Below are 21,635 nucleotides of genomic sequence, written 5' to 3' on the forward strand. Positions count from 1 at the left end.
AGTTGTTGAAGTACATGGATGCAGCTTAAAAAAAAATACTGGGAGAGAAAATCATAAGAGAGATTTACTTGTGGAAGATGTGGTAAATGAACCTAAACCCAAGACTTCCTGGTACACTTCTAAAATTACTCATTATAACATTCTCAGTTCAGTCACTATGAAGTTGCAAGGTGTACACTAGAGAGGGGTTGGTAAGGGCAACAAAAGGAACGGTCACACGTTACAAGGAAAGAATCTCAGACAGAAGGTAGTGAATTGACATATTTTAGTGGCCAGCGTTACTGTCATTGGTGCCCCTACCCTATGGGTTCCATCTTGCTGAACGGTAGCAGCAAACTGGAAGGCTCAGGCATAGTTATCATGTTTCAGAGCCATTTAGCTCCTCTACAACTCCACAGAGTGCAGGATGTTAAACGTTTTTTGGTTTTCTTTTTTCTATCAAGAGAAAAGGAAACACCTTAACAAAATGCAATGCTTTTCGTACGTCATGTAAACACGGCAGGTGAACATCTGAGATCTTTTCATAAAAATACTGCCCATACAGTTAACCAGTTCTAGATTTCCAACAGCTTGTCTGGATCAACACACCAAAATGTTTCAATTTTACCCTATTGGTAACTTTGGCAGAAATTAATCTTTTGAGCACAATATTTCTATTTTGGTATAATGTCACCAGCCAATGAAAAAAACGCTTAACTAAAATTCTCCCAGTAAGCCCTGCTGTGAACTTAGAAATGTCATCTGGAGAAAATTAATTTAACCTTGTGTTATTCTGCAAAATGGTCATTTAAGTGCAACACAGAGGTTGCGTGTCAAATTTCTGACACTGAAGCCTTTGTACACTAATGGCTGTTTACACAGGTGAATCCTGTTGAGCTGCCAGATACTAATTACTCCACAACACATGAAAAGACATAGCGAGCACAAGCTCCTCGGTCTAAAAACCTACGGTACCGTGTTCCGGACTGAGGGACTGCAAGGTATCTCTTTCATTCGTCTTAGCAAACCTGGCTTTATCATGCACTTATACCCTCTTTCATTTAGGCAAAGATGCTAACTGCTGTCTTCTACCTCTCTTCATGTTTTGATAATTCCTCTTTCTCTACCAGGCTGATTCACAGAAGTGCACTGTATTCCAGGAAAACACTGACTTACTGTATCCAGATTTGACTTTGTCTTGATTGTTTCAAATTCGTAATCTCTTCTAAAATGACACAAGCTTTTCAAGCATGACCACGATACAAGCTTTTCAGGCACGACCACAAATTAAATGAAAAATAAAGTCTGCTACAACTTGAAATACTTCATGCTTTTTAATTACCAGGTAAACAAAACATTTTGACCAAATTGTTCCAGTCTTGCTTGTTCGTGTGAATAAAGGAAGAAAGTAAAATTTACTTCCTATTTGTCATTACCCTTAAAATACAACGTGATCTTATCTTTATACTCCTTTCAGGAGGATGTGGCAGGATAACCCAGGATATACATGTAAGACAGCATCTCGCAAGTGGACAGGGAGGGCTGACGGCACATTGTTGCAAGAAAAGAGGAAAGGTGATTCTGTACGTGCTTTTTGACCAAAGTTTCCTACATCTCCTCACTTCCAGCAGAAACAGGTATTATTCGGTATCTGAAATGTGTAAAGAAAACCCTTTAATGATGCTTATACAGAGCCAAGGAAAAATATCATTATGGGCATACAATGTACCTTACCCTCAAATATGATATTCCCAGCTGTTTAGTAAGTCACTATTATTCTACGCTGTTTCTGTTTCCTTGGAAACACAATAAGAATGAACACAAAGTAGACCTCAGCATGAACTCTGGAAAGATACAAAGGTGACTTGTCCACGCACTCAACACGTGATCGCTGAGCTAGAATGTTTGGGTCTGGAGACACTGGCACAAAACTATGTTTACTCAGAATAAAAAAAGGTTAATAAAACTAATACACAACTTCCCAGCTCTTTGCCTGTGAACGATTACCTAAGATGCTCTCTTTTTAATAAACTGTGTTAGCCATTTTGAAAGATAAACTATTCCTGGCTATAAAACTTATTCTCTGCAGCATTTTCTCTCTCTTTGATTTGCAATGAAAGTATAGCCAAAGGGCTAGCTTCTAAAGCACCTGTTTCACCCATTTTAGGATTAAATAACTTGTTCCCTAAGGAGCAACTGTGTTTCTGAAGTCACTTATGGTCAGATTTTCATTCTCTTATTTCCTTGGGTGAGTCATCCCATTGACTTCAGTGGCAAAATCTATGTCTATCTGACATATGAATATGAGTACGAAGAGCTCAAACTAGCTTTCATTCCTTTATTTAATTGAAACATATATATGTATATATGTGTATTTTACTATTCTTGCATTTATCAACATAATACTGCGGGAAGAACTTAAATGAAATGCAGAGGACTATACATAAACTATTATGCTATAAAAAGGAGAAAATTTGCAACAATCCTGCCAACCGTTTCTTGTATTGAATCCAGTCTTGCAATCATGAGCCACCTACTGCATGACTACCAAATTGCTCACACATCTAAGAGAATAGTTAGCCAAGCACTTTATTTACTAGCATCACAGAAACTCTGCTTCAAACAGACTCCAATTGTGCTGAGACTGTAATAATATATATTCATTGCGATGCTTTTGAAAGAGTATCAAGTACAGCAGCCTTGAGTTTCTTTCTTTCAACCAAGCGCATCACACATCTAGACAGAGTTATTGGCTTCTTTACACTTTTTTGCCCATATAGGAAGGCCAGAAAGCTGATTTAAGCAATAGGCTAGAGAATTCCAGAGAATAGCATCTTGACTCTCCAGTTGGTAAGTGCCATTTCAGAGAATGGAAGGGCTTTTTGGGAGCTGTCTGGTTGTTGTGAGAGATTGCAGCAAATTATTTTAAGCTGAAACATGTTCTAAGTCTACCCCCTGATTTGCATCAACAGACATTTGTGGCTGTTACCAAAATGAGAGTAGGTAGACAAAGTTATGCAAATCCACTTTCTTAAGAATTCCTGCAGAATTCCTGCTGAATCATTGGATTCAGCTCGGTGTCTCTCCTTAGGTATATTTGGCCAAAGCGTAACTACCCAGAAACCTAGGCTCTGTGGTGTGCCAACACGTAGTGATTCGAGGGACTAGGTGCCACATTTTCTGATCTTCCTTGTACGAAAACAGTATAGGCAGAATATAGACTCACAAAAATATACATTTGCACTATTCTGAGAAATTGTAAACTTTGCATGAAAAGCACAGGCACAGCTCAGTTTTGACATTTTAAGTACTTAAAATGTTTCAAAGTAACATTCCCATATGAAAATAAGCTTTCTGAAGGATTTCGGTCATCTGACTCATTTGTATTGAAGGATCTGCATCTCTTCTTTCTGATAAGACCGGGAGCTGCAGGTGAATAAGAGAGATCACTTACTTGTTCACTTAAATATAGATTTCAGGATGTAAACCTAGGTACCATTTTTGACAAGTTCCTGCCTTCTTGGGATTAGCAGAACTATGTCCCGCTTTTCTTAGAATCTTACTGTTTTCAGAAAGAAAACACAAACAAGCACATTCTGGTTTCAGTCTTCAGACCAACTAGCATATCAAAAATGGCAAAACTATCCCGAGTATATTTATTTCACTGTCAAGAACCATTAGCACTTACATTTTTCTCAAGAACACTTGATAAAGCTAACCAGCTTATTGCTATGTAACGTCAGGAAAAAGGAATGTGTGCCCTCTATTGAGCAAAGAGTGTACAAGAACTATACACAGAATACTAAAGAGCACCATTACAGACTTTTTTTCTTTGGTCCAAAAGAGAAAAAGATAGCCTAAAGCTGGACTGGTAACTCGAGAGCAGCTCAAAAGGCAGGCTCCCTGTAAATACAGTGCAGGACAAGGAAAGTTCCAGAGTAGTAGATGAAATTAATGTTGCATCTATTCAGACAGCCATGTGTATAATTACTGCAAAGAAGAGCACCATGAGAAGAGTCACTGAGAACGCTGGAGCATGGTGATGGAGGTAGAAAAGGTTTCATATAGTTAGTTACTCATGGGATGGAAATGGGACTTCTAGAAAGCAGCAGTATCAGAATACAAACTTGGAGAACGTCTATATGTGATTGCGAGGCTCACAGCAGAAGGGAAACAAAATGAATTCTTTCAAATAAAAGGCTTAAAGCACGGTAGATTCAGGAAGCAATGCAATTATCAGAAGCAGGAACTTCAGGAGGCTATCTTCAAACAAATTTTTGAACTCGCTGGGATGTCCTTTCAAAGCATTTCTATTTCTTTTTTTACTGACTGATACTATTTGCTTCAATAGCATTTGCATGTTCTCTTTTCTCGCCAATAGCAAAGAATCCTGTCCTACATAACCAACGTTTGAAAGTCTGCTTGGACTTCGTCATAGGCTAGATTCCACACACTCAAGCCAGGACCTCAGTAAAATGCTTCCCTCTGATAAAAAGCATACCATCACGTGGTCAACACATGGGAATCACCCTAACTAGATTAGCAATACAGGAAAAGGGCTGTTAGGCAACACAAAGTACAAGAAAGTGGTGGGGAAATTAGGGAAGATCCTCTCTGTGGAGGTAGAGCAATAAATTGGCACACAGCACTGGTTATTTGGGACAGACAGGCATTAATTGCAATAGCAGTGCTAAACTATTAACATCTTTGCCCTTGTCCTTTCCTCATAGTTAAAGCTTGTTTGATAAAAGGCAAGGAATGCAGCAATGTTGACAAAGTCCCTCTAACAATATCAATACTCAATATGGAAAGGGAGATAAGTTGAGAACTTGCACATGTTTTGTCTACGGCAATCATGGCTGAAATACTAGTTCATGGCGCAACAGTTTGAATAAATAGGAGCTGGTATGCTAAATCCTAGTGTTGTTGGCTGATGAACACTGCTTGAGGTTTAAGGCGTGGCAACGTTTCTTTACAGATTCATTGGCACATACACAGTAAGCCTTATTACATCTCATTTACAGAAACTGGCACACCTTTATTTTTTTTTAAAAGAAGAAATGAATCACAAGAAGACAAGATGGGAGATGTCAAGTGTGAGGCATATATGTTTGAAGCTTATGAAAAAATAAATCAGAGTCAAAATCAGATCACTGTTTTTCAGCAACACACAGAGTGAAAAACTCACTGGAAAAAAAAATTGAATCTGAGAAGAGAAAGAAAGATCAGGCTTTAAAAAAAAAGATTTGTTTGCAGGTTCCTCTACAAACCAGCTCCCCACCACAAACAACACACTACAGATAATTAAAATTTGTTGTATTTCTCATCCCTTTACTAGGATTTTGTGTGTTAACACACTATGTTACAGTACAGTAGAAACTTTCTCCACAGGTTTATCTGCTTCTAATTTCCTCTAGGCTGTATGCTAGCTTATCACCTGGGCACCTCACCTAAAGAACCCTCCAATCTCTTTATATACTAGTAACAATCCATTTGCAAAGAATGAGACAGAAAAATGCACTTGAAATTCTCGGGCAGAATCAACAGCTGATAATATGCTAAGTGTCAAGCAAGCACCAGGATAGTTAGTTTGACATCTGTGGGCTTTAAAGAGAAAGACTTTTATGTAGAACTTATGGACATTTTCTTTTTTGCCCTGAAAAGAAAAAGATGATGAAAATAATTCACATTCCAAATTAAGACAAAAATGAAGACCATTTGAAGTGTTTTCAGAGAGCAAATGAGGATAAGCATGAGAAACTGTCAACATAAGACTCAATAGTCCAATGATTCATGATCCCAGAAAAGTGGGAGAGCCAGGTTTAACTGCCTGCTGGGCCATTCTCCTTTATCCTAAGGGGATACCTCAGCAAACAGGTCTCAGTTTATTCTATGTAAGGTTTATATTAGTCTTTCCACCTGGTGCTTACCATTTTTGAATAACGTTCAGTACAGCAAAGTTTAGTCCCCCCCCCCCCCGCCCTTTGTCTATAATTTTGGTCAAAAAATATCCAAAATATCCAAAATTCAAAAATGAAGTTTCTCATTCAAAAAATAAAACAATGAGAAATGTCTTCAGAAAATGTCTTATCATCTCCATTTTAGTGAAAAGGAATAATGAGATGAAGAAAAAAAAGTGAATTTTTTTCACCTTAAATGTATTGAAGACATATTGTTAATGTAATTCCCAAACTAACATTTTATTCATTTTAAATTCATGTGCTTATCAAGCAATTATGAAAATATTTGCATGAACCAGGGTTCAGAAGTTATGAGAAAAATCTGCATATCATACACCACAGCTGGTCTTTTTTCAGGTTTTGATAGATAAGTTTACAGAACAAGCTGCAGACTTATTTTTACCATCTAGTACTAAATAATCAAGGAATGAAAATATCACTTTGTGAAGCAGACTAGTCAGTAAGAATTGCCTGAAAAAACATTAGCTGGAAAAATCATTGTAAAATCCACAAAAATAAGGCAAGTGAGAGGTTAAAATACTAGAAAAAGCAAAAAAATAAAAACAAAAACAAAAAAAACTAGAGACACAGGTATATAAGGTATATGCTACTATTCAGGAGGAGAAGACAGAAGTAAAAAGACACATTTAGACCTTGAAAACCAAAAAGTAACCTTCATTGTTCTTCCTTAGAGCAAAATTAAGAGAGATTCAGGGAACAGATTTCCTAATTCTTGAGCAGAGAAAGACTTACGTTACTGAGGGAAATCAGTCAAACAGTGACCAGGCCAAACTGATAACAATGGAATTTGAAATTCCAGAACTATTAAGAGTTAAAGCAGCAGGTGGCCTTTACTCAAGAATTACAGATTTCTTTACTGAAGCACATTGCAATATCCAGAAAAACATTTTACTGCATGTGCAAAAGTAACCTGGAAAAATATTTTACTGCATGTGCAAAAGTAGCCTGACATACAAAAAAGCTGGTAAGAAAAATTCCAATTAACTTTCTTCAAGAAGCTGATATTTAGGTATTTTTGTTTACTGATATATAAGAAATTTACTGATACATATAATATTAATGAATTTATCATGATGATTTATATACATTTTTCTTTCTAGGCACTTAAAACATTAGATGAAATGTATGTATATTGCATAAAACTCTCTCATGGCTTTCATCGTAATTTTACTTGGAAGATTGTTTAGTTCTAGAAAGGAAATGTAGTATCATACAGGGCATCAATATGAAAATTCTTATTTCCATGCAAAAGTCTGTTCCTCTAATATTTCAGTGCTGCTATAGCTGTATGTTCAGAAAGCAAACCCTACTAGGATGCTTCTCCTTCCTAAAATTATTTTTTCTTTGACTAAAACATCAGCTGCAGGATGATAAGAAATTAAATACTAGAGTAGATATTTCTCCTTATCGCTCAGCTACAACATATGACAATAACGGCAAAAATATTCATCAAAAAATAAAAAAGGAATTACCCTTCACATTCGCTGTCATGCATATAGTTAGTACTTGCTAAAGGTAATACAAATTCTAGCTTCCTTTCTAATTCTTATTTGCCTTCATTTTTGTAATTACATTCTTTTGGGAGCTGAAGTTTTCCAAGACTGCCAGTAGCTCAAAGGTATACTAAAAAAAGAGCAACAATAAGAAAATTACACTTTGGGCAGTATAACTTTACCTGGCCTATACAAATATATACACAAAACCATACTGTCTATCTTCTATATGATCCCAGTCAAAACTCTGCTCTCTAAAAACACCTGAATATGAGAACCTCAAATGAAGTATGTGACCTAGCCAAACTTGCTAAAAATCAGGTTCAAAGGTTTAGAAATGATGAATTCCTGAGGCTGGGAATTTCATAAATTTATATTCTTTTGATTTTTTTCAAGCTGCCTTTATTTGTAAATGTCACTATATGGTGACATTTCCATATCTTATGGAAAAATACCAGTTACTGGGCATTAGAGCTTTCATAAATATTAAATCATCCAATCTGATTTGTTAATTAATAACATAAGTTGTTGTATCCTATTTTTCTTACCAATAGAAAAACAAGGTGGGACTGCTTCTGAGAATTCAAGGTGAAGGCTGACTTAAAACAGGTAAAAACTAAAAGCAGGTGAGATTAAGGAGAAATGCATACACTGCACCGCAGTCCACTGCTAAACTTAATGTTAAAAATTGAGTCAAAGTATAATAATGATAAATGCACATTCTTCAAAGGAGTCTAACACAAGGATTCTTGCAATATCAACAATCTAGGCCATTATGCCCTCACACCGTTAGTACAGCAGTGTGCACAAATACTGGCTTGTGTATGGAAGCAGAATAGCTTCATTAGATCTAGATGGAAATAAATAAGCCATGCCTCTGAGCAGAGCTAATTAGATTGAGCTGAATGCTACACTAACATAGCTGTCTAGTTCCAAGTCTCAAACAGGTTCAATTAGTGGTTACTTGGAGCTCTCTGCACTGTATTTTGTTGTAATGCACAGCATAAAGGGCCTACTGTACAGATTTAGAAACGGCCTATTACCAGCCTCTCAAAGAGAAAGTTAAGATGAGACTTGCTCACATGCTATAAAATTTTACAAGGAGAGAATATTACTAAATTGAGAATGCTTATTACTACATCAAAACTATAACAATATCCAATTCCATAAAACTGCAAGAAGACACAAGAAAGTGAAAATAAAGCTCAGAAATTAACTGTGAAGACTAACTGTACTGGAGGTCCTCTGACATATCTCAAACGGAGTTTCTGGCTTAGGTTGCATATTCTACTTGTCCTTGTATTTTGAGGGAAGGGAGGAGAGCTTACATATCTGTGCAGTTGAGATAAAACGATTCTGTTAAACCATATTCATCTGGAACAACATACTGTGATGTTATTTAGGTAACTGGCATCATATCTGGTCATTCAAAGAACTTAATGAACAAAATCTATATGTTCAATATTTTAAAACTTGTTCATGTCTCAACCACAAGCAGCAGGTTAATAAATGAAGAGAAAACTCTGATGGCTCAGTACTAAAATATATAAAAAATACTTGACACTGTAGAGCTTTTATTTTGCCTAACCTACTAGCTCCTAAAAAAAAGAACCTAAAGATATCACTTCTGTTAAAAACATTTCCTTCCCTCATATGTTTTCCTTTCAGCATATGTGATAGCCAACAGGAAGAAATTTATGCAAAGAGAAATCACAGAAACGTAGACAATTCAGGGGGAAGATGACTGATCCGCTCTCTTCACACTGCTACTGCTTATTAATTTCAAACTTCCTGCTCTGATGAGTTTCCGTTCTCCTCAAAACACCAAGCTCCTATCCTACTGATACTTGATGCAGTACTTCAATTTAAACAATGTTCTGTCAAAAACTTCTCTTATAACAGCTTATTATGTATTTGGTTCATACGTGAACTGTGCATACCGCATTCATCCTCACAATTACTGCAGTCCAATTGGGCAATTCAAATTAGAAGTCTTGCTTACCATGAGACAAAGCTTTTTTGGACCTGAACGATGTCCTGCTGTGATGTTTCTTGGGAAAAGAGAAGATGAGTAGCTCATGTTCACCACCACAGAGAAGGAATTTATACGGAGTATATTCAAAGGACTTCCACAATATGAAAAAATAAGGAGAGTACACCGCATGATAAAAACTGGTGTCCGTGATCTGGAGAGTTTACAGGGTGGACAGGGAGGACATAAGGACTTAATGAGCTTAGCTAAAGCAAAGAAGTTTTTGCTGGAATTAGTATGGAGAATAACAAGAGTCACAGGGAGATATTAAAGTGAGACACACTTTTCTGAGAGAGCAGAATAAACGTAAAATGAAAGGATCCAGTATTTTCTCAGAGCTAAGGGCTAGAAAGTCAGAGGTCATGGATGGTAATGATAATTACAGGAGTGAAGCAGGCTTAGACAGGGAAATTGCCAAATAAAGAAGGAAGGAAGAAATGATCCAAATACACACTCTCACAATATCAGGGGTGAGAAATGGAAGAGGATGGTGTGGAGATGGACATTAAGAGCTGGAGCATAAGCTTCAGCTTAAGCATAAGCTAGTCAAGATTTAAGAAAGAAAGAAGGAAAAGGAAAAATTTTAGCAAATACTGTGCAAGGAGACGTGCTGGTATCCCTGCTTAAGAGACGGATTTTTTTTCTAGGATAATTCTAGGACTCGAGGAAAATGGAGTAAACACCTTATAATTCTGGGAGACTTACAAGAGGCTAAGTAACTAGATTAAGCATAGCGTACGCAATTAGAATCTTAAGAGAAATAGGTGATAACATTAATTCAACGTAAATCCATCTTTGAATATATCTACATTTTTTAATACCTGACAATAAAACAGTTGGCATTACACAAACGAGAAGGAAACACAGTCTCCTGAACAGGCAAGATTTTAGGAATAATTTGAAGAAAAAACATGAAGGCACTAGAAAGGCCTAACCAGCAAGCTCCCACATAGGAAAATGCTGGTATACAAAAGGTTTAATAAAAAAAATGTATTTAAAAACACACTCACTATGTACTCTGTCATTTTGTGTAGCATCTTTTTTGTGGTAAGTTGCACTAGTGACTCTGTTTTCAGACTGGTCTTCTAGTCTATTTCAGCTCGTCTTGTCTTGCTTGTCTAGTCAAGCTAGTTTAGTCTCTCTGTCTCTTGCTCTCTCACTAGATATATCTATGTATATATGTAGGTATATATGTAAATATATCTATGCATATAGGTAGGTCACACTTTTAAAATATGGACAGTAAAATCGCCATTTATATATAATAAACACAACAATACCTGAGGTACCGTTGACAAATGATATTACTATCTCATTAGAAATTCACAAAACATCCTTAATATAAGATTTAATGTCAATATACTGCAGTCAGATTTGTCCAGTTTTAAATTAGATTCCAGAGCTAGATTCTCCCATATTGAGATACTTATTCCCAAGTAGCCATGATGAAATAAATGAATCTACTCAAAGAATAACTTACAGTAAGTGGAAAAGTGATAGAAATTGGCTTATATTTCCTCTCTTCCGTAACATAAAGCTTCGATCAGATGAGAACTACTTCTTAGGAGTCATAATTCAAAGAATTTATCAAAGTACTGTAAAATTATAAAGTTTGAGTAAAAATATTTCAGTAATATCATCCTTACCAAGCTATAATCAAGCTAATCAAAGCTAATCAAATAAAATGATTACAACTACAAAGACTTAATAGTGTTAGACACAAAAGACTTTTTTTCTACAATCCTAGAATATTTAAATTCTAGCTGTCCAACACAAAGGGAAGAACAGCGATGCTAACTGTACCACAGTTTTCTTCTTCCTTCTCTATTATCTACCCAGTATAAAAGATGCATTCACAATTACAAAACACAGAAATACCTGGTTGCCCTGTTTCTCGTATTGGGATTGCAACTACTTCTGCAATGGGTCAGTTGCGAAACTCAGTACTGTTTAATGGGACACTTTCAGCAAGACAGGAAATTGTCATCTAGATATTAAGGCTCATAGAACAAATAAACACCACCTTAACTGATAAAGCTTAAATTTTTTCCAGTCTATTAGTATATCACCCCAAAACTACCTATTCTTCACCTTCCCCAAGGACGTAGGATCCCAAATTCACTATTCAAATAAAAAAATTTCCCAATTCTTAGAACAGTGGGAACTAGAATACTGCATGAATGGAAAAATACAAGATTGCAAAACTCCCCATGGTAATCCTTTAATGAAGGTTTTAAACTAACATGAACCCATTAAATAATGTCACATTTAATGAGTACTTAAATAATATCATTAATAATGCAGTAATTGGACCTCTTTACAAAAAGAAAATCTATTTAACACTGTCATCATTTCCGGCAATACAAGTTACTGAATAGTGCCTTGTTCGTAGTTGTTATTATTTTTTAAACATAAATAAGCCAGAAATAATGAGTGAGAGCAACTTTTCCGGGAACTGCAGCCCAACCATTTAATTTCTCTTCTTAAAAAAATATTACTGTCTATGTGTAATTATATCAGGTGGGGATATAAAATTACTATTGTGCTTGTGGTGTCTTGGAACCTTCTGCAACTTGGCCGACCTACTCAAGCAGGAATTACACTGTCTGGAATTTCACAGCAATTAATCACTCCAAAGAAATAATCTACAATGAGTTTTTGCTATGAATGTATTCACTTTCAAATATGACCTAGACAATATATTTTTCCTGTATTATGCAACATATTAACAAAATTAATTTTAGCATACGTAATCTGATTTTTTTAAAAAATCCGATAGTTTAAGAATTAATGTATTTCACACAAAGATAGGACAATAGCACATATATTGTATGCTGTTTACATATATAGATCAATGTCAAACCAACCAAAATTAATGTTTTAGTTTTGTTCAGTCAACAGAAAGGAATTATTTTGATAATTATAAACACATGCTTTTTAAAATAATGATTTTGAAAAAAAATCTAAATGTGAAATATTTCTGAATTTGTAACAGTTCTATATTGCCTTTTCTCAATAGATGAAAGCATGATTTAATGATGGAAGACTGGACAGTTAAAATACACATACATTGACATCCATCAAGTCCTCTCCCCAAACTAATAACTTTCAGGTAGTCTAGTAACAAACCTTTTACCAGAGACACTTCTTGACATCTGTAATTTCAGTTCTGATGTTCTGCCTAGCAACTACTAATGAGAGATTTATATTAATGATCAAAGAGCATTACACCATCTTTAGTTGCCCATATAAGAAAAAATACAGTTGGACTTTTGATTGCCTATGTCACTATCTACGCAAAAATAAACACTTTATGAGGTTTCCCTTTCTATAACTGTCTACACATAGTTTTCGTTTTATGGAATTTTAGAAGCTACCTTACCGTCCTCACCTATGTTCTGCAAGTTATATTAAAAAAGCAAAATATCTGTTCTTTCAGTTGGACAACTTTGTGACTAGCGCTCATAGAAACAAGCAATATAAAGCAGGTATGTGCTTTGACACATTAAATATTAATTAGGTCTTGCTTTACTTTGATACTAGCATCACAAAACAAGATACCGCTAAAGACATGTGGAGAAACTCACAAAGACTAAATTCAACTAGTGAACACAATCTCTATGGACAAGAAAGAGTAATAGACTTCCTCATGAAGTAGTTAAAGCAGGAGCCTAACCTGACTGCTCTGATTCTCTCACCACATGAAGGAAGCATGGGGAGGTTGGGCTTTTACTGAACTAAAGTCAGCCTTTGTGAATAGCCCTTAAACCATTCGGAACAATTTCTGAATAGCTAAAAATTTTATGACATTCTGACAAGTCACATGAAGCTCTATCTTTACCTAGCAAACATACCTAGAAGGAGTGGGGAAGAAAGTCTATGCTAACACTGTCTTCCATTTTGTTAGTCTAAGACTCATAGGATATAGATTTTCATCCGTAATGAAATTTGTACCTAATTATGGGGAAAATAATTTTGTTCTCAATTCATATTTTAGTCTACAGAACTTGCATGCATAGAGGAACTTCATATTCACAACTAAAAGTTATAACTGTAATAAAACAAGCACTGAAAAATCTAGGCTGAAAGACAAAAATTCATCTGGAACAGAGCTAACCAGAAGGTTATTTAAAACCCTAAAAAGAACATGCCAGGACGTGTTATTACTTACTAACCACACTAATAACTTTTTTTGTTATTTATAACAAAGATTTGCAAAAGAAAATGTTGGTCTATGAGCAATTACTGATGCAGAATCTGAATGCAAAGGTGGACCCTAAGAACTTCAGCACTATAATGCGTCAGATACAGCATGGCAGTCACATGTAAACTGAAGCAGGGTGTAAATCAAACAGAACTGATTGACTGTTGGGCTGGATTGCTTCCTTTTTTCTAGTTTCTCACAAAACTGTTTGGATTCTACTTCCCCTTTAGCTCAGGACCGAGGCCAATTCTAACAGTAGCCTCAATTCTCCTGTACACGCTTGTATTTATCAAAAATCATTTCTGTTGTTATTCTTGATCCTATTAATAACTTCAGCACAATGTGTAAAGCACATGATCTTTTCTTTTTGTTTGTTTGCTTTTAGAAGTTTTTTTTTTTTTTTAATAAAAGGACTATTTTTCCTGTACCATGACACACCACTTTTTGTTCGCTTATTTTCTCTGTAAAATACAACAAAATATTTGGATCATAATATGCTCACAGAAGTTTGATATGGATGAGCTAACTATCAAACGTATCCTTATTTCACATAAAGCAGGACAGCACTAATAGGAATTAATTTTAAACTACACTGCTTGATCTACTTCACTATTCTGAATCAAAGTTAAGCTTGAAAGGAACAGGCAGTCAGGTCTATATAGACCACCTGGAGAAGAAACAGATAAGAAAAGAAAATGAAGGTGAAGACTGCGCTTCTAAAGGAACAGCGAAAATCTGACCAGCAATCTCACAAATTCTGTGAGATCTGCAGTATTCGTATTTTACGTCAAACCTGCTGTACAAGAACCTCTAACACAGTACTTCAGTGGTTCAGTCTTCGTCGGGAAATGATGACAGTGCATATGAACATTTACGTGCAGACAAACAGATGCATATGCACAATTATTGAGGGCAGCTTACATTACAGTGTGTGAGAGAGTGTGGATCGGTTATTTTACTTGAATTGCTTTAAAACAACTTAGGAAACAACACGAAAAAGTTAAAGTATTTAGTAACTATGTATGCTTTTATATTACATAAAAATTTTAAGTTAGAAACACATCTCAGAAATTAAAATAATTCAGATTGCATCTTTTTCCCATATCGCTCAAAATGATGTATCATATGATACAATACCTATATTTAAACTTTTGAGATTAACTAAAAAAATGTTTTCTAAAAGTCTGGGGTAGCACTATGTTCTGCAGAGCTATGCAGTCAGAGGAATCTTAACTCACGCCACCAAGTGTAATCACTAAATGTAGCATTTTGAAAAACAAACCATGGGTGGAATTATCAAAAGTATTTAGAGTGCTTTTTAAATTTTATTCATAGAATGAAAAAAACCCACTACTCTTTATATATTTTCTCATTTGCACTGGGAGCTTTGAGGAGGGAGCTGGACTAGATGACCTACAGAGGTCCCTTCTAACCACCATTGTTCTGCTATGATAGAAGATACAGGAATTTACTGGTCATCTATTAATGACGAGTGAATTTATATCACGAGGCACATCTACTTAGCAGCTATACTTAGGAGTCAAACTCTCTCTTTATTCATAGCTCTCCTCAAATCATCCCAAATATTACAGTCTACCGGACCTAATGACTATATGACAGAAGGGATTTCAATGGACAGATTTCCTGTTGGAACAAAAATCAGCAAAAATACAGAAAGATAAGCAGCTGCCCACTGACAAGAAAATCATAAGGAGTCAGTGATTTCAGCGTTTTATGTAGAAGTACCAAAACAACGATATCAAAAAAGACAATATGATAGGCTGAAATTAATGAGAACTTTACCACACTGAGGGGAAGAAGTTCCCCAGTCCCAGAGGGGGTTAAGAATCATGAAACGCTACATCGATGATTTACACTAACAGAAGAAAGTTTGCAAAGCAAAAAAAAAAAAAAAACCACCCAAAACAAAACACCCAAAACAAAAAGCACCCTAAAATAAAAAGCAGGCTCTTGCCTTGGGCTTAGGGTGGAAGAAGAAACCTCAGCATCTGGAGGAAGGAGCAATCAGCTGTTGAATCAGAGGACATAGAGACATTTTCAAATAATAAAGTAGATCTGCACAACTTTTTCTCATTTTTAATTGACTTCCAGACTTGCAAAAAATCTAATGAAAATGGAGGGCCATATTATGAGAGCCCTTATTCTTTAACCTACACCACATATTTGTCTCCAGACCTAATAATGTAAGAGAGAGATTTTTAGCAGCTAAAATAAAAACAGGATCTACCGCAAGTAGTCTGTTCTCTCAGCATTCTTCTGACCATGCAGTTTTTAATCAATGAAGGAAAAAAAAATCTCATCTTGAAAAGAACATGAAAAATTCCATGCAGTCCAACAAAGCTCTGTAATATGATCTGGAATAGATTATCAGCACTAATGGATAGGCTTTTTAGTGTAACATAGAAAGTTTTAGAATATTTACAGTCCACATGGTTATGGGGGAATATTATAATGTCAGCAAAGAACAGAAAACACATGGGCCCAATTCAAGTTCATCATCATGCTTGTGAACAGACACCTGTAAGCTGAAACAGGCTTTGAATAAAATCCATTTGTTTTTTACATCTCACTGATCTGTTTAGTGTGATGATAAATCTAGCACTCCTCTTATTAACTACATTTTCCATTTGATCATTCACAAAGTATTTTTAACACCAAGCAAATCAGGACAGGGCATACCCGTTAGGCTATTACTGTAATGATGCAGTCAGTTCAGGGTAAACATTATTCTACGCCTTCTGACTAAAAGTTAGCAAATCAGAGTTTAGTAGTGGAATTAAGCTTGGAACTAAATTTCTTAAGTATGACATTAATAAAAACATCCTGAAATTGCACTGCATAAAGCATATTATTGGATTTAAAAGCGATGAAGTTCTTAGCAGCCCAATAATTCCAAATGGAAAGGTAAAAACAAACAAATAAAAATAAAACCAAATATGGAACATCACAACAGAATTAGTTCTAGAAATTCTGTATCATCTGAGAGTGTAGCAACTGCTATATTTATGCTGGGTTGTGATAAACAACCTTAGGACAAATATGCTATTGCACTGACCACAGAGCCGTATTGATGCTCAGAACAAACTGTAAGAAAAACATTGGGTTCCATATGCCCATCTTATGTAGGGGGAAGCCTCAATGGGAGAGAAGAAACAGGAACTTGACTTACATTGTGAGATCACTAATATATGTTTCTAATTTTAACAGTGATACTTGATTTTTCTCAGTGGTCTGTCACAGGCAGCTATTATGCAAAGCTCTTCCAATCTCAGTCAGGAAGCTTTGGCCATATTAAAAATGATGTTCAAAAATGTGGCCTACCAAACCATCTATACTTATGTATGTACCGTAAGTAATCCATCTATGTCATTCTATCTTAGAGAAAAACCACTACATTAGTAAGTGACAGTTCATAATATACTAGATTATTTAAAGCATATTAATTTGTAATTATCAAATAAAAGACCACTTTTAACCTCATGAATTTGTTTCTTTGGTACAATGATAATGAATCCACGTTACTTAGATGAAAGTCTTGACAAGCAGCTACAAAACAATATTAGAAAGCAGAATGTCAAGTCCAAGTCGAGAATACATCCCATCTCCCTTTGTTCCTGATCGAAAATGCTGAAGAGAAAATTATAGAGATTAAATCTACGTCTTTTACTCTACAGAACTGCAATCCTATTTAAAAATCAAGCTTCTCTCCCCTTGCATAAAAGAAATGTAATAAAAACACTTGAAGTTTTGAAAGCATAAAGTTTGAAACAGATTGAAAATTAGCTACTACAGCTGCAACTTCATCTCTTTCCCTGTGAAGTAGCTCAAAAATGAGGATGGTGTCAAATAAGCTTTTACAAGACACTAGTTTTCTGTTGTCTGGTGTTCCCCAAGCACTAGACTACAGTTATGCGTTATACCAGATCGTCTAAGTTACAGACCTGTCTAGGATTATTTATCATTCAAGAACATTCAGTGCATGTTAGGACAGCGTCACTAAAACTTCTTGTGGCTAATTTAAGACTAAATTATGGAGGAATATGAAAGTGGCTAGGTGAAGCTACAACCCTTGCGTTTCCACCAATGATGGCAAGTGACGACTTCCATAGGAAGAGTCATCTCCTGCATGTTTCAGTCAACAAACTTCAGCAACTTAGAAAGATTAAATATTCCTTAAAGGCAAATATGATAGCATTCAATGGAAACTTCAAGCAGAAAAGGTGCCTGCTGAAGCTTAAAGGCATAGTGGATTCTTTACACTACAAACTCCTCTTGCCTTCAAATTTACTTTTATAATATTTAGCACATTTTAAGAATCATGAACAATGTAAAACTACATAAATTGGCCAAGCAATAAGTGAACTATGAACTAATTAAACTGGCAATAGACTACTGTAACATAAAAGCTCACAAAAATTGGTATTTGCTTTAAAGAGGTTTCCAACTCTTTCAAACTATGTTTAATCAGGTAAGCCACACTGAAAAGACACCAGGCTCTTGTCTTATTACATAGCTAAATGTTCTTATTATTCTGTAGAATATTAAAACATTCTGAAGATGGAAACACATCAGTAATTTCAGAAGTTACAAACTGTACCTTTTCCCTTTAAAAAACAGATTGTCCACTAGAATCTGACATTTATCTGACATTTAAGCTCACTTGTAACAGCTGTCCATCTCAGCATTTCCAAACAAAGAAATAGTTTCTGAAGATGCTTAAGCCTGTAGTGAAACTTTTAAAGCATACTTCCATTGTGAAAGGCTGGAGGAAAGAATAACACATTTCTTTGGGCAGACTGCTTTGATCTACAAAGTGATATTCACTGCGTCTCAGCCTCCAGAAGTGAATGATCTCAAGATAAAGATTAAAAAATTTAAACCTAAAAAACCTGAAACATTAGCAAATGCTGTGAAAATTACCACAACGCTCTGCATGTGGATGTGTCACACACTGCAGTAATATGTTAAAAACTGTCTTGATAAAGACCTCTTAGTACATTTTATTATTTTACAACACATACCTTTTAAGTTTCTAAACTACGGTGAACTTAGTAAAAGTTTATTATGAATATGAAGGAAAATCATTCAGGCAACAATAGGAGAAAGTTTCTAAGGTGTAGTGGGAAATTCCAAGTGACCCTCATGCTCCTGGCCAGAGCAAGCTAAGCTGGTCAGCTGCAAGCCCAGTCCACTGCTATGACTGGATTTCAATGAGATTATGCATTTGTGCTTGTGAAAAAAAAGAACCATTTTCCATTCTGCATCTAAACAGAAGATAATAGAGCCTTACATTTGCTTGCTATGTCAGCAATGACCTATTAAGATAATTAAGATCAAGTTCACCTTCAATTGTACTCTTTTAGTATCACTGAGCATACAGGCATAGCACAAAGAAAGCTTGCAATCTAAATGCCAAAAGCCTCAAAGCTAAATTCATTCATAGTTCCACTAAATAAACATAACTAAGAGCATATTACAGAGGAAAAATTTCACATAGGTGAAAGGTAGGTATTTCACATAGGTAGAGGAAGACAAAAGTGAATGGATTCACTGGATTTTAAAACACACAAGGTAGTTGAAGAGCTAACGCTTTAGACTTACTCATCATACAGTGAACACCAGTTCATTCAACTTCCCAACTTTGCTTTTACTCTATTCCAGTGAAACCGCATTTACACATAGATAGTATTTACTATCAAATATAGTCTTGAAAGCTTTTGTTCTTTGAAGACAAAGCTGGGAAATTAAGACACTCAAACTAATAATTAACCCAAAGTGATTAGTTGCCATCATGCCTGGTCTCTGCTAAAAGTTAGTAATGAGCTGCAAAGTATTCATACCATGTATTGGTCTGCATAAAGTATAGAAGCCAAGTTACATGTTTATATAAACTATGAAGATTAATATATGAACATCACTTTAACCTTTCCCAGGTCAAGTGTAGGGCTCTGTGTATCACAATGAGTTAATGACTTGGAAACCCTTAAAATGAGGATTTTGGAACGTAGTAACAACCACCCATCTACCCAAAACTCTGCTCGAAGGTAAGAGAGTGCGAGGATCTGCGCTAGTTACACAGCATTTTTAAACGTGAGGATAGCTTTTGTTACATAACTCAGTCTCCTGTGGAGATCTTTTGAAAATGTAGGTATTACTGTCTCTAAATCAAGTAAAATACTTTATCTAGATCAAAGATTACAGTCAAGTATAACTCTGTAATATTAAAAAAAAAACTTCAGAAGTAACAAATAGCAGCAGCTATAAGCCACTTTTAAGGGTGAATTTACCAAGAATAAACAGCTCTGTATTTATGCTTCTGAGCTATGCTTTTCTCCATCTGCAGCTCACTTACTTTTGTGTCAAGTCATGCACTACTATGAAAGAGGTTGTGAGAAGATAAAATGTTTTTGTGTGTCAGATTTATAGGACCAGTATATCTTCACGGGAAACATGAAGCCATACAAATACATTGTATGACTTTTGATCCCTTTGTGTTCTCACTGTGGGAACACAGTAAAAAAAAAAAAAAAAAAAAAAAAAATCAGCAACCACCTACCAATCTTTGGCCACTATTTGTCCCAGGACCAAGGAAGACAGGAAATGAAGATCATTATACGGCCCTGAGTATCCATATTGAAAAGATGCACTACTATCTTGCCCAAGTAAATGAAAATCTACAGTAGGGATGAAAGAATGAAATCTTGCTAGCCCAGAAGAAAACTGTCAAATGCAATATGGCATGGCGGTCCATGAGCTATGACTTCTGCCTAGCTATTAACTTGGAAAGAAATGATCAGAAGGTGATATACAACATAATTTCAAGGACTAGCTCCCCATCAAAATAGCACCTCAGTGGATTTGGACTGAATGTACAATGTTTTGGAGTAGGGGACATGATTTAGTCATGTACTTTACAATTTTGTTACATAAGGTCCTCTTATGCCTCGTTGTCATTGATTCCATTCTTTCCTTGGTAATCAAGGTGGGCTTTGGCCACATGCTGGCCTTGTTTTTATGTTCTTTTTGGGTTGCTTGAGTTTCCAAGTCCTTCAATACACAAATCATTCCCAATAAAATGGAAACATTTCACAATCTATGACAAACTGAAATGTTTCTGAAGCCTTTTTTGTGATAGAACATTGTGAGTTTGATTTTTTTTTTGCACACCTGCCCGCCTCCTGATTTCTCCATCTGACCAATATACAATACAAACTCCTCATTGCTTATTCTACTCATCATTCACTACCTAGTAATTCCAGCATTTACAGTTTTCATGGTCATTTTTCAGAGTCTATTCAGATCTAGATTTTTACTACTGTGTTTGTTTTAATTCATATTCAGTTTAACACAAAATATACCCAATTAACTTAGAAGGGGCAATAAAAGAATGATTAAAATGAATACAGCATCTCTTGATTTAGAGTTATGTATGAGCTTTTTGTATTATTCTTATAAACCCACGTAAAGTCATTTTCAAATGTCAATTATTATTGCACTTTCTATACAAGAATAGATAAAAATCTGCCTGCTGATTAAACTATCAAAACCTATACAAATGTATTTGATCACAATTAACAGGGTAAGTTGGCATTTACAAACATCTTTTTCTATTATTTTCAAATGCAAACTGGACACCTATAGACTTAAAACTGTACTTGCCCTGTGACTCCGGCATGATCAGATTCTAGTTTCATTTAAACCAAGAAGCTAATCCAATGAAGTCCTGAGCAGGATTTCTTAATCTAATGCGTATGGAACATTAACTGTCTGTAAGATATGAAGAAGCAGATCCATGAAAAATGCCAAAAATTCAAACAAATAACTAAGAAAAAAGTGTACATATTCTGGAATACGGAAGCAAATGGAGGAATGGTGGTGGAGTAAAACTAAACGCTAAGTATTCAGCAGGTAGTATAATTTTAATT

The 21,635-nt window shown here is 35.4% G+C and overlaps 1 protein-coding gene and 1 long non-coding RNA gene across 2 annotated transcripts in view; one reads left to right on the forward strand and one right to left on the reverse strand.

The window, feature by feature from the left end:
- Positions 1-21,635, reverse strand: part of LOC104150173 (adhesion G-protein coupled receptor V1) — a 273,763-nt gene that overhangs the window by 113,847 nt on the left and 138,281 nt on the right. The window lies entirely within an intron of this gene.
- On the forward strand, positions 899-10,417 carry LOC104150170 (uncharacterized). Its single transcript, XR_695517.2, has 5 exons — positions 899-980; positions 1,110-1,324; positions 1,457-1,616; positions 8,008-8,062; positions 9,122-10,417. It is a non-coding gene; the product is annotated as an uncharacterized lncRNA (long non-coding RNA).

The sequence above is a fragment of the Struthio camelus genome, chromosome W (genome assembly GCF_040807025.1).
Source record: "Struthio camelus isolate bStrCam1 chromosome W, bStrCam1.hap1, whole genome shotgun sequence".
NCBI classification, from domain to species: domain Eukaryota; kingdom Metazoa; phylum Chordata; class Aves; order Struthioniformes; family Struthionidae; genus Struthio; species Struthio camelus.